The sequence below is a fragment of the Falco naumanni genome, chromosome 1, assembly GCF_017639655.2.
Source record: "Falco naumanni isolate bFalNau1 chromosome 1, bFalNau1.pat, whole genome shotgun sequence".
In the NCBI taxonomy this organism is placed as follows: Eukaryota; Metazoa; Chordata; class Aves; order Falconiformes; family Falconidae; genus Falco; species Falco naumanni.
In genome coordinates this window covers 42,562,374-42,577,131 of record NC_054054.1, presented here as the reverse complement: position 1 = coordinate 42,577,131, position 14,758 = coordinate 42,562,374, and positions in this window count along the sequence as shown.

Sequence of the window (14,758 nt, the reverse complement as noted above, 5' to 3'; positions counted from 1 at the left end):
ATGAAAGAAACCTTTACATGCATACCACTGATGTTTTATCTTGGACTGCTGCCAGAGAATGAGTAGCGTATGGCTTGAACAATGAGTTCGGATTATGCAGTATTTATTGCTTTTCTATTTTATCTCTTTCGTACAATAGACAGAAGCTTTCATCTTTTATAAAGTACAATACTGTTTTCTCCACATGATAGCATTACTGCTTTACTAGAATTTTTTTCCCAACCCACCCTGTCATTTCTGGTTTCAAATCTCTCTGTATGCATCTACACTTTTTTTTTTTTTTTTCCCTAATAGAACGCAAATATTTTACTATTTTCTTGACATACCACGTTCTACTAATATTTTAAGAATGTCATGCTCCATTTAAGTGTCAGGATGAAGACATCTATTGTAATCTCTTCTTCCTGTAAGTGCTTCTGACTTCTTTCTTGTCTGTATAATTCTGTCTTGCAAGGAGCCCTTTGCAAACTAATGCTCTTACAAACACTGTAGATGAAACCAGCTCACCTATGGCATTATAAAGAAATGAAACTGGCAGTGGGTGAATAGCTAGGGAAGCTAGATATTAGAAAGAAAAAGAAGTAATCTAACTACAGTGAAGCAGTCTAAAAGCTCAAAGCTGAAATGTAGGATAATGAATTAAAAATTAATAATATGTATTTCTTCTAAGCAAGCTAAATTCTGGTTAGAGCTACCAGACTGACAGTTCTGAAGAGGTTGTGAAAAGGATGCTAAGGCTAGAAAAGTGCAAGTTTTTTTCCATCACTAGGCATTCCATCTGGTCAAGGGAGGTCTTAGTAAGGCCAAAACACACAGCTAGTCTTCTGCGTGCTTCCAGTCTTTCTCTTGGTGTTTTGGATCTATCAGATATTGATCAGGAATTTCATAGAAAGCCACCTTCAGTTTGTAATTGATGATGGCTATTTCCATCCTACTGCACAGATTCATGTCTCCTAGGTAATGCTAAAGCTTTCTCCAGAAATAAGAACAAAGGGAGTAACAGTAAAAGTAATACTACATTACTTTATCTAGGAGGAGCTTTTGGTAACAGCTTCTTTGTGTGATAAAGCTGTGTGGGGATTATGTTAGAAAACCAGTTTTAACTTTACATATTAATTTTATTTACCAGGCTTGTGTAAGACATTTCAAAGGAATTTATTAGTGATAACATCTCAAGTATTAACATTTCACCATAAAAGTGTCAAAATGCCTGATACACCAAAATAACTGTCTATGAAAAACAGGAGCATAGTAAAGTAGTGATAATAATCACGGAGAGTACCTATATTTTCAAAGTTTAAAGCTGTGGGTAATTATTTCACTAAATTTACAAAATTGTGAGTGTTATTATTTACCAAGGTAAAATTGCTACTGTGAAAACTACATGAAAACCTACAAATATATTTTACAAAATTTCCTGGAAAGTAGTGTATAACCTTATTGGAATGTGTTTGTATTTCCACATAACCCATCAAACTGAAGTTGACAGAAATACCACTTTGAGAATAGTATCATTCATACACTTCCTTTTCAAAGAAAATAGAACAGGAGATATTAAAGACTTGATAGAAACAAGATGAAGATTTTCAGGAAGACATGGAACAAAGCAGGCTTTGAAAAGTTAAATGGAAAGAAATTCTGTGCATGTTTAAAGACTGAGGACAGAAACTATCAGCGAGTTATGGAATAAAATATAGAATGGTTTGGGTTGGAAGGGACCTTAAAGACCATCCAGTCCCAACCCCCTACCACAGGCAGGGACACCTTCCACTAGACCAGGTTGCTCCAAGTCCTGTCCGACCTGACTGGACACTGCCAGGGATGGGGCATCCACAGCTGCTCTGGGCAGCCTGTGCCAGTGTCTCACCTTCACAGGGAAGAATTTCTTCCTAATAGCTAATGTAAATCTGCCCTCTTTTAGTTTAAAGCCATTTCCCCTTGTCCTATCACTAAGTGCCCTTGTAAGAAGCCCCTCTCCAGCTTTTTTGTAGGCCCCTGTTTGTTGGTGAGAACAAGGTCCAGCACGGCACCTCTCCTTATTGGCTCCTCTTTCACCTGAAGGATGCTATCATCAACAAATTCCAGGAAACTCCTGTATTGCTTATGCCCTTCTGTGCTTTCCCTCCAACAGATATCTGGGTAGTTGAAGTCCCCCATGAGAACCAGGGCTTGTGAACATGAGGCTGCTCCTATCTATCTGTCTATAGAGGGCCTCATCTGCTTGGTCTTCCTAGTCATGCAGCCTTTAGCAGACCCACACTATAATGTCACCTGTCCCTGTCCCTGCCCTCCCTTTAATCCTGACCCATAAGCTCTCATTAGCTCCTCATCCATCCCCAAACAGAGCTCCATGGATGCCCACTGGTCATTGACATAGAGGGGGACACCTCCTCCCCATCTCCCCTGCCCGTCCTTCCTAATGAGCCTGTATCCTTCCATGCCAATTCTTCAGTCACAGGAGCCATCCCACCACATCTCCAACCAGATCATAGCCCTGCAGGTGCATGCTTGTTTTCTTGTCTGTTCCCCATGCTAAGTGCAGCTGCATATAGAGGCATTTAAGCTGGGCTCCCAATGAGTTTGCTTTCCTGACTGCACTGGCTGGAAACCCTTTGTGCTGCTCTTCAGGTGCTCTCCTGCTGCTCTGTGATCCCTCTCCAGGCTCTGGGCACCTCTTGCTGGCACTGGTGTCAAACTGGTAGGAGTGGGATGGACTGAGGTTCCCTTCCCCCAGCAACTTTACTTTAAAGCCCTCTTCACCAGCTTGGTAAGCCTATGACCCAAGATGCTCCTCCCCTTGTCTGACAGATGGACTCCACCAGCCCCCAGCAGACCAGGTTTCACAAAGTGAGTTCCATGGTCTAAGCAGTGAAACCCCTGCTGTGACACCAGTCCTGTAGCCACTTGTTGATTCGCCAGATTCGACTGGCCCTTTCATCCCTTCCCTTTGACCAGGAGGACTGATGAAAACACTACCTGTGCTCCAGAGTCACTTACCGCAGCTCCAGGGCTCTGCGACACTTTTTGATGCCCCTCAGACTACTCCTGGTTGTATCATTGGCATCCACCTGAAACAACAGCAGTGGATAATAGTCAGTGGGTTGGACAAGTCTTGGTAACAACCCCGATACGAGCCCCCAGCAAGCAGCATGTCTCTCTAGAGAGCACTTCAGGTCAGCAAATGGGTGCCTCTGGACATCTTCAGAGAGAGTCACCCACTCGCACCCATCCCATTTCCTTGGTTGCACTGGTTGGCACAATGGGAGCAGACTGGCTGCCTTACTCAGCTCCAGCATCTCTCCTGATGTGACGGGTCCTTCCTCTTCAGTCTGCAGAGCAGTGAAGCAGTTTTGTGAGAACACCTCAGGCTTCGGGGGAAGCCTTCTTCTCCTGCAGGTCCTTGCCATTGCAAGCTTCCATTCTCCTGCACTATCGATGGCCCTCCCTTCTGTATGCACCGCTGCAGAAGGTTTTGGCTGTTTGGCCATGGGCTGTCGATCCGCTGCAGATTGCACTTGGAAGCAGCTATCTCACTCCTTCTCAGCCTCTCTGACATTACACAGCCTTCTCACCGCCTCCTGCAGTTCAGTCACCCGTTGCAGGATGTCCTCCACTCGGGCACAGCTTCTGCAGGCAAGTCTGCTGCCTATGCCCACCCCAGGAGAAAGGTCTGGGCACATCCTGCATCCCCAGGTCTGCACTGCAGCCTCTCCCTTCAGCAGCTCCATCTGGGTTCATGCCTTGATAAATAGGTAATATTTGAAATTAATGGAAGACTAGTAAAAATAATTAGATTTTCACAAGCGTTTTGGGAGTGACTGTGATTTTTGGTGCCAAACTAAGACTCTCTCAGGGATGGGGAGAGACAGGTCCTTTTGTCTCTCTGGTATGCCAGTCTTTTTTGGTGTAATTTAAACCATCTTAATGTTGACAGCCTGAGTATGCAAATTGGAAACATTTCAATCAGCGATGTATAGGCCAATATTTCTTACATGAGACCTAAAACCCTCTACTTTTCTTTGACCTCCTACACCACAGCTCTGTACAATCAATTATTATATTGCCAAAAGCATAAAAGAGAAGAGCTGAAGAAACATATATAAAGCTAAAATCTTGCCCCTTCCTCCAGGGAACTAGATTGTCTACAGCAATATATTTGCTACATGGTTTCTAGAACACTGACTCTGACTGATACTGATATACAACCCATATTGTAGATGTTTTCCTGTTCCTTCTGTCTACAGCTTTCTGCTTTTTACCCTTTGGACCCTGGCAGCAGATGAACTGACATCCAGTATAAGCTGAGATAAAAAACATTCTTTTCTTTTAATTTTCCCTATTTCTTCCCTTAGAAAACAAAAATAATTCCTTAGATATTTTCTAATTACTATGAGCAGATAAGTAACAAAGTCCAGACAGATAGCTAATGTCTTTGCTATGTGAAAGAAAAGTGATTCCATAAGGATGTAATAAACATATGTTATAAATAGTGTAGCAAAAGACCAGAACTAAAATTCATGGCTTAGATATTAGTAGGATACTTATTTTATAAAGTTTAAAGCAAATGGCTTCTTTAGTTTTATTTGAAGTACAAAATGAACAATAATCTTGCAGTGAGAAATGGCATAACCCTGCAGTTTGTAAATATCCATTAATGAAATTATAAGCTATTGTTCATTTTTATTTGTTCTGTTTTACACGTTCTTTCTGTTTTGATAGGAACACAATTAATTTAACAATGCAAATTAATTCTACATTTACATAAAATAATTCACAAACATGATTTTTAATCCTAGAAGTATATTTCTGTACATAAATAGGTAGTGTATAAATTGTTAGCTATTTTATGAGTGAAAATAATCAAAAGCTATAAATTGACATTAAAAGGTCTACACAGCAGAAATATTTGATACCTCCTATCCTTGTATAACCTCCATCACCACGCAGTGGTTCAAGAAAATTGCTCGTCATTCTACAAGTGGAGTCCTTTGTTGCAGCTAGAAGAACAAAGACATGTAGAAAAAAATAATTTCCATCATCCCAAATGAAACAAAGTCAAGGTTTCCTCTTCTTATTTATTTGCTTTTTGGTTTCTTCCTAGCCATTAAGTGTTTTTTTATAACCAGTAGTCTACAAACTTTCTCAGAGGTTGCTTTCTGTCTGTAAACTGTCGGGAAGAGAGTAGTAACAGTGCATCCTTGTGCATCATCCTGGGATGACATACCTGGGACATGGCAAGGGGTGATCTGGCCGGCCAGCCAGGAGCTGAAAGATACTTATTGGTCTCCAGTGGAGATAAGCCCAGTAAGAGGAGCAACTGGGAATCAAGGTGTACATTTTAAGATTACGGACAAATGAAGAAGAATCAGAAACTGACAAAAGATGTCTTCTCAGTGGTATTTCTGAAGAAAAATTAAAAAAAAGAATCTAGTCCACTGCAGTGAGTGTTAGGTTAGTTCAGTGTGGAAACAAGGAGGAAGTCTTTTAAAAAATGTGTATAATTAATTGTTTTGGGTTAATCTTGGTAGGTAGCTAAATTGAAATTAATATTAGAGTTTGTGGAATTTATCATTTGAAATGTTTCTATTTAGAAACAATTCATGGTTTAGATAATCTAAAAGCAATTTAAAGGTTACATGCACGAACTGTGCTGAATTGGATATGCTTTTGTTTGTGGCATCCACAAACCTAATCATAAAGTTTTCTTCCGACCTTAAATCTTTGCTGTTTTGATTTTTTTGTTAGTGTGTTTAGTTCCTCTACTTAAAGCAATGCAGTGGAACCAAAAGGAAAAATCCTCAGTATTTCACACTGTGTACTGCAGTCCTACTTGTCTTTACTAATGTAAATGCATCTGTGTAACAGAAACAAGTTCAAAAGTATATTTATTCATATCCCTGCACCCACACTGGTGTAAATCCAAGGGTCAAGACTACCACTCCACCTTTGGGAAGGGCAGGAGGAAACATCCTCCCATCACACCTGTGCCCCACCCAAACGTGTCACTGAGACAAGAATGTCTTTTGTCTCATGAGACAAGAATGTCTAATAAAAGTTAGAGTGCCACTAACTTTGAACAGTTTGCCTAACAATTAAGGATTCGTTTGCCAAAAAGCATTAAGAATGTTAAGAAATTAAGACCTCAGCTTCTCTACCCAAAGCCTGTTCCATACGTCGCTGTGGTTTATTGACTAGAGGCATTACACTAATAGATTTTGAGGTCTCTGGTGGTACTGTGAGATGAATCTTAAAAAAAAGAATATAGCCTGGGTTGATTAGAAAACTAGGAAGGACATTGGAATATGGTACCATACTTACAGCAATATGCACTTCAGACAGCTTTACTCTCACATATAGTGACAATGGGGAAAAAAAAGGCTAAAACCTGGAAGTGGAACTCTTTTTCTCTCCTTATGGCTGATAAGAAATGCCATCACCGTACAGGAATGCTTACAAAGCAAGGGATTTTTAATCAAAATTTTCATAATCAGAAACCATCATTACCTCAGCTACCATAGTGAACAGTATTACTGCAGAAGCAACTATTAAAAATGAATAAGTTGCCCTAAAGAGAATAAGCAAACCTTACAATTCCCCTATGATATGCAGGATTACCATCCACACATAAATATCCTACAGGGAAGCACAGAGTGATCTCAGTCTGATCACGTTTTATGGATATGCAGCATATGGATGAAGGGGAAATGTCTACAGTAACAATAGAAACCACTGAACAAACAAAATGTTATCTCTGGGGCCCAAAGACAGACAAATTTACATAAGAAATTAGCTGCACATTTAAAAAAGAAGGTTAATTAACCATTTCAAAACTTTATCTAAGAACATGATCAGTTCCATCAGCTAAAGTCTCTACATCAAGATTAGAAGCCTCCTTAAGTGATATTAACAAGTTTAACCAGAAGTTTTTAGGGAATTAATAGGGGCATCACCAGATAAAATGTTATGAGCAGAGGATTCAGGCTTTGGAGTCTATAATTATAACAAAAAAGACTTAACAATAGTGGATTATTTTCAAACGAGACTCTCACTGGTATGGAAAATGACCCCAAGAGCTAAGAGCAAGCATAAAATACTTCACAGCTCTCACCAAATATTTGCCTAAGTGGTGTCTTTGCTTTGGAAAGTCTGTATTAAGGTCTCCTCACTGTGCTGTCTTTTACATAAATAAGTACTCATAAGCTACAGAAATAAGGATAAATTAACCAAAAATTAATCTGAATACCCTCAGACAGAATGAGTAGGCTGTAGCTTTTCATGTTTGCCTATCTCTAACTATGATTAATGTTATAAGTGAATCTGAGAAGTTTTAAAGGCTTACTGATGTAAGCATGCAAAAACATCTGAACCTAGTTGAAACTATCCATAACTATCTGATCCATAAGCTTGGCTGGAACCACTATAAACAGGATACCCCATGAGAGCTTCAGATTTCAGTTTCCTAATATATTTTGCCATGCCCTATTTAATATAATTTTCATGCTTAATATGGAAAATATTTTCTTTTCTTTTTTAACTTAGTACTTCTAGAGAGTATTTTTTTCCTGATATATACTAACAGACACTAACAGTGTCTTTAGACATGGAAAGTGTATTCCTCCCCCTGGTATTATTACAAATGCGTGACATAAAGCTTTAGAAATATAATCTAAGTCTCAGAGGACCATCTACTCTGGTTTCTTGAGTCTATCTGCTCCTGAAAGAAAGTCAAATTAAGATTGCTAGAAGTGATATGTACAAAGAAAGCAAAGAAACTGGCAGGGTCAATAGTCTTAGCCATAAAATGTGTGTGAGCATTCAGCAACACTTTCTAGCACTCATGTAGCAGCACCTTGGCTTTGGCATCAAGGTCAAAGCTGCTTTTGTATTCTTAGGGATCTACATGCTTGTTTCAGCCTTCCTGAGGCTTTGGTTATGCTACCAATTTTCTTCGACATCTTCCATATTTCTCAGCACAAGATGCCTTCTTGTTCAGATTCCTTTACTTCATAGTATCCTACCCAAGAGCCTACCCAAACTCTTTCAATAGCTTCAAAAATTTCAAGTTATGAGATCACCCAGTCAGACTCCTATATAACACACATCCCTTAATGTCAGTGAATTGCCTTTTAACTGACAGCAGTCACTTTTTATTCCATGCATTTGTACCGTGTTGGGGATTTCAGGGAACTGAGAAGTCACCACTGTTTTTGTAGTTTGCTGCAATTATTTTCCATGTTACGGATATGTGCTTTGTTTTTAATTTTTTTTTTTTTTAATCTGTTTCTAAATTCCAACCATTATACCTGATTAGAGTAAAGGTCCTTTAATACTTGGCATTTTCTTCAATGAGTGTATTTATATGCTGTAATGAAGTCACTACTCAATCTCCTTATGAAAAACCAAATTATCACTCTTGCATTTCTTGAGTCTTCAGAACCCTTTATTTGTGCCTCCTGTCTGCACATTTTTAAACTTTTTAATATCCTACTAAAATCACCGGGTACTCACTGAGTACACAGTGTTCCAAAACTGGGCTCACAGATGCCACATGAAAGCTACTGTTAACCTTCATTTTTAACAAACTAATCCCTGCTTTGTACATCAGGAATCACAGTCATATCATTGCACAAAAACTTTGATTTTCTTGACTATTGTAACTCTTAAATCCTTATACCTCCCTATAAATTTCCAGCACAGAGTCTCCCATTCTGCGTGACTGGCGTTCATTGTTCCGTGATCTCTAATGCTTTATTTGGTTGTGCTGACATATACTCTGAGAGATCCAGTGTTACCAAGCAAAACAAGCTTCTTTGTGTGATTGCTGCACCCTTTTTTATTTTAACACAACACAAATATTTGGGCCATCTCCAAAGTCCATCAGTAGTTTTAGATCTGTCTCTGGATGTTTGATCAACATATGCTATATCACATAAGAAGTATTTTCTGTGAATGTCTCCATCTCAGTGTTTCTTCAATCTTTTTGACTGTGAATTTAACCTGGGAGACATTCAGGAATTCCTCTTTACTCTGACAGGAGAATAGCACAAGGGATTAAGCATTTGTTGTGTTCTCTAGATAACACCACAATGACTGATAACATCACATTTGCATTTTTATAAAGACTAATTCTTATTAGTCTTTTCCACATGGGACTCCTCTCAAGAACCAAAACAATCAAGAGCCCCTCTGGATAAATAAAGCTGGAAGTTATGCATGAGATCAATAAATACACATAAGGATGTTATAATTTGCTTCACCATTGTAACCTTTGAAAAGGTGGGAGAGAAAAGTTCATTATCAGCAGCTGACAACAGGTAAAATCTGTTGTCAGGCACAAGTCTGCTTCTGAATAAAATTTAGTTGCATTAAAAGTTCATCTAATGCTGTATCATTGCAGTCACGAGGCAAATTTCAGGTCTGATATAGATTTTTTTTGTTTATTCCATAATTTTATCATTTACACCTCAGCTATCAGAATGCACAAATGACCTACAAATAGGCAAGTCAGAGAGCATCTGGCAGCTTTGTGCTCAACCACCCTTCACAGCATGCATCATTCGCAAAATAATATAGGCATACCTTAGGGCACTGCTGTTCGCACCAGCAGCTGCATCAATGTTTCTGTAAGGAATACACATTTTCATGGATTTGAGTTTGCTATAAAACTTGCTTTCATACCCATGCTGACTGACATGAAAGATTTTTTAAATTTATTTTTAAAAGAAAATAAAATCGACAGATTTTAAAGAACAAGAGCACCAGTTGTATATAAGTATTGGTACCAGACAAGTTCTTAAACACAATACACACTACAAAGCCTGAGTTACAGGGCATTTTATCAGTTTGTTTTCAAGGCATAGAGATTTGTTCATGTTTTGCTGTCAGCTCTTCTGCAGTCACGGAGCAATTCTAAATTAGCTACTGTGGAGTGGTTTCCTTGACTGCCATGGCACTGGTTTGTCCAGCAAAAGTAGGGTCCAGCACTCAGCCTAGCACACCCTAATTTACCCCTGTATATGCAGGTAATTACAATGCTGATGAGATCTGCCTTGGCTGTGGGTTTAACACAGCCTTGAGAGGTTTTTGGTGAAGGTTTCTACTGAGCAGACACTCTAGGACATCCTACATGGCCTGCAACCGCCAGTCCAGAGGACACTTATTTTTCACCAGCCATGTGTCATACCTTCCAAACTTGAAGAGATGCCGTGGATCTGCTGCTGTGGTTGAAGTGCCCCCAGATGGCTGGTTTGCAGCAACCGGACTCAAGACTCGCACATTTAGGCATGTACATTTAGATGTATCAGAAACGGCAGGCTGAGTCCCACCTCAAATGTTCATCTTTCTCTGAAACCAGGAGAAATAACAAACCGTACAATAATAAAAATAACAGGAGCTTTTGGCCTAATCCTGGCTGCAGCCTGATTTTGAAGTCAGGAAATGTTTCAGTGTTCGTTTTTTCCCCATTGAATATATGAAACGGGATATTCCAAACATGGAGTGCTATTTGTTGCTTAATCTTAATTAAGAAGCTCCACTTCACAGTGGCTGTGTGTCTGTACATTTTGTTCTGGTTGAAGTAACTAAAAAAAAGAAACAAAACCAACAAACCAGTAGATAGAAAACACAATGTATTTGATCTCCTTAGATGAACCATCTTCCTGGAACATTTCTGAATAATCAAGTAGTCACAGCCTGTCATTGTGACTAGTATGAAAGCTCAAGGGAACTTTCATTCAAAAATACCAGAGTTATAATTAGCGGTTTTATAAGTGAGCCTTTTTTCTGGGCTGCTGCACAGCTAGGATTTTCCCCAGAAATTCTTGATAAAAATGACCTGCAAAGTCACGTGTGAATAAAGAGATGACAGACAAGGTCATTTTGGAGATTCAAAAGTAGTGTATTGCTCTTCCCTATATAAAATCACAGTTCAGCAAATCAGGTTATTGGGGTCTGCAAGAAAAGTCTTTCTTTTCTTTCTCCTTATTCCCTTCTCACTCGCCTTTCTATAAAAATCCTCCAAAACTTCACTGAAGTTAATGAAATGTCACCAAAGTAAAAGGAATCAATTTCAGGCCATTTATGTTGTCTCACATTTGATCTTCTTCTTGATGTTTTACTTGTCTTTGTCTTCCTTTCTTATTTCCCAAGTGAACAAAATAAGCAGGATCAGAGCCCAGTTCATCACTAGATTTTCATGCCAGTATAAAACCATTTATTTGAGTGCTTTATGCAGGTGTGAAATTTGATTTACACTGTTCGGATGTGCACATCCACAACGTGGTAAGTTACAAAGGAAGCGTGTCAGAGAAGAGTTAATGGTCTGAGGCTCACAATGTTATTTTTCAACTTAAAGTTTGTTAAGTGTTTCTTTTCCTTAAATGTCTGAGACATAAGGTATCGAATTTAAGATTTCAGAATTGAAATATAGAAAGATCTTTAGCTGTCATGACAACGGCAGATAAAGTATCAATAATTTCTGTTTTGAATACAATCTGAAATCAAATGTCTTTCATTCCTTGACAAAGTTGATAACAAAGCAAAATGAAACATTCTAATAATGTACATTCCATACTTCTGAGAATAAAATTCTTTGATAAGCAACCTGGAAATTGGCTCATTTCACATACAGAGACATTAAAGTACTAAAGTAAGCAATGACTTGCAATCAGAGAAAAATAGAACTTCAAATTAAAAGTACAATATTAATACAGTCCATTGCCTCTACCCGTTCCTTACATCATTGCCTACAAAGTTCCAATTTTCCTTTGGTTTTATATAGGTAGTTTTTGTTCATGTTTAGGTAATTTAAAATATAACTTCAGCAACATATTCCAGACACAACCTAGCTTTGATATCCCTCCGATGCAATACTCCTCCGAAATGTTTTTGAATCATCTGTCTTCCTAAAGTACATACAAGCAACATCCTATCTACTGATGCTGGCTGTGCCAGTAGTCACACTCAGCATTACCAGAATTGTATTCAAAGTCATATTTAACCTAAGGAGGACAGCAGTATTCATCTGCAGCCATAACACATAGCTCTGATTAACTTACAGAAACAAAACTGTTCAGAATCGGTTAAGATTTCAATAAGAACATTTCAAAGAAAAACACAAGGCTCTGTGGTAAAAAAAAGTTTGGAGTATGTATTCTGAAGAGGTTTTACCTTCAGAATCCAGTGTGGAGCATGGAGTTATGCAGAATGAAGCTTTTGAGTATGTTTGTTTGGGTAGACTTCTGCTGAAGAACTTTATTCTGCATTTCTAAGGGGAAAAAGGAAAGGCAAGGTTTATAATGCTCATCTTTTCACAAAAGCATGCTTAAGTAATAGAGAATAAGCATTTAAAAAAACCCAAACAAACAAAAACAAAGGACTTGGAGAAATTATCTAATGGCAACTAGCATTCTGACACTTTGAAAAGGTGAACCATTGACATTCTACCAATGAAAACTGTAGAAAAATTGATTTGAACATCTCTATTAAACTGGAGGATATGTTTTGTTAAACATTTTAAATGTATCAAGCAAATTTAGCCTCTTGTTTCCACCCCCTGGCCCCCAAGAGGGTAAGTTACAGTTTCCTTAATTTAATTTATTCCAGCCCCAAAGCGACCTGGCATTTAAACATGTGCATATTTTTTTACACATAAACATGTGCATACATGCTTAGTCTCCTTAAAGATAATAAGATGTCTCACATACTTGACTGGGACCAATAGGCCTGGTCCAATTTCAAACTGTCTTTTCATTTATTTTAATGAGTATTAGATTGGACGCTGTATGAATTTATTTCACCATTTTCATCTTCTAGCATTTTACCCTGGGGACTAAGTGCAAATACTTGAGATTCAACATGTGTTGCTCATCACTTTCAATTAGAAAATATGCTATGCTTCCTATCCTCCTGCTCTTTGAATGGATGAACACAGAAGGACTTCCCACAGGATGCCTTCCTGAACAGATTTAAACTTCACCTTCTGCAGATGCTCATATGCGGCTTTGAGTTCCATTTGCTGTGAGCATTTGTGCCAGTAAAACTTTATTGCCTGGATGTGTGCAGAAAGTGAGCACAAAAGACATGTGAGCAGTTGAAACCCCTTACTGCTAAATGTTTTTTACATCTTTCACAGTGGCTGATGAACAGATGAGAGTTGGCTACAGGAACCAGCCAGAGAATTTAAGTTTTTTTCAGTCCCATTTTTCAATGGATTATTTGAAATTTCTCTAAATACTAGAGTGGTGAGAACTGCACGAAGGCCAATGTAGAATAAAATCTTTCAAGAAGACACCAGGATTCATTTCAGAGTGATGACAGAGAAGGCAGTCAGTGCCTCGCAAAAAGGAATTTAGGAAACTAAATGACAGCTGATGGAAAATGTTTGAATATGTATTAAAATTAGGAAAGTGGTGAGGCTGTTTTCTGTTTCAAGTCTCACATTGCACAGATGAGAATTGTTAAATAGCTGCCACATTCAGCTTCAGTGGTTCAGTTGCTGTTGTGAGAAAGCTGTTTGTGAATTGTTATAAGCATGCATGGGTTCTATGCTGAATGATTCCATTTGATGATAAAACTTGTGAGTAAATACATTAAATGTTTTCAAGGGAAAAATATCTCTCCCAGACAGGTTTATATCAGCTGGAGGTTATATTTATCCCTACATGCAAACTTAATATATTACAGAATTCTATATAAATACACACAAGACAAAATAATAAGTTTGCTTTACAGACAACCTCATAAATCGTGTGGTGAAGATGTTTGTGTCTACAAACGAAGGAAATTCCTTTCACACTTGAATAATTAGAAGCTGGAGAGCAAGTGAATAGATGAGGAGAAAAGATGAAGGTCTGTTTCCTGTGGAAATAATATCCTAAAAGCTGGGTTATCAATCCAACAGGACAGATCCCCTAATACAATAGCTACCTTTTAAATTAGCTCCTGTAAATTAACCAGCTCAACAAAACATTGACAGGATATTATCACTGTAAATGCACAATAAAGTCTACATTATTAAAATTCCACTAAAAAAAACTTAGTGTGAGATAAGACAGACATGAATGATCATTTAACATTAATCCTGATGACAACTATTTCCACTTTGCTATTGAAATTCCCTCCTTCCTGCATTTTCAATTCCAAATACAATGCAAACAACAGGCTCTAATCAATCACATATACATCTGCCATAATTTTTATACAAGGCCCTGTATCTTAGATTTATAAGCCAATGAAGATAATTTATCTTCCCCTTTGCTTTGCAGTTTCACTGAATGAAAGGAAAGGTAGAGAAAGGTAAGGTGGTGCAGAGAAGTAGCAGGTAAGATGTAGAGTTTTAAGGGGCATAGGTAGTTCCAACACTGACTTTTGCAGTCAGAATTCATTTAATGATGAATCACAGACATTGATAACAATCAAGCATAGTCCTATCCCAAAGAGAGCTATGTTGGTCTGGCACAGGATCACCTGGATGTGATTATATTTCTTCCAGACCAGGTCTAAATCAGAACAAGCCATCTTGATCACCTCTGCAAAGTAATTCCAAGTCTAGGTTTGTCTCATATGGTGTCAGTCCGATGCTTATGGTGCTTAATTCCCTTCCAGTGTAAGGGATAACTTAGGATCTCAGTCATCACAGGCTTCCTGTGGATGGTGAATGCTGAAGAAGCAGTGCCTGCATGGCACGGTTCAGAGCACTTACGATGTGACTAGTCTGCTGACAGTGTTTGAGTTTGGTGTTTGTGGAGACACACTAGGA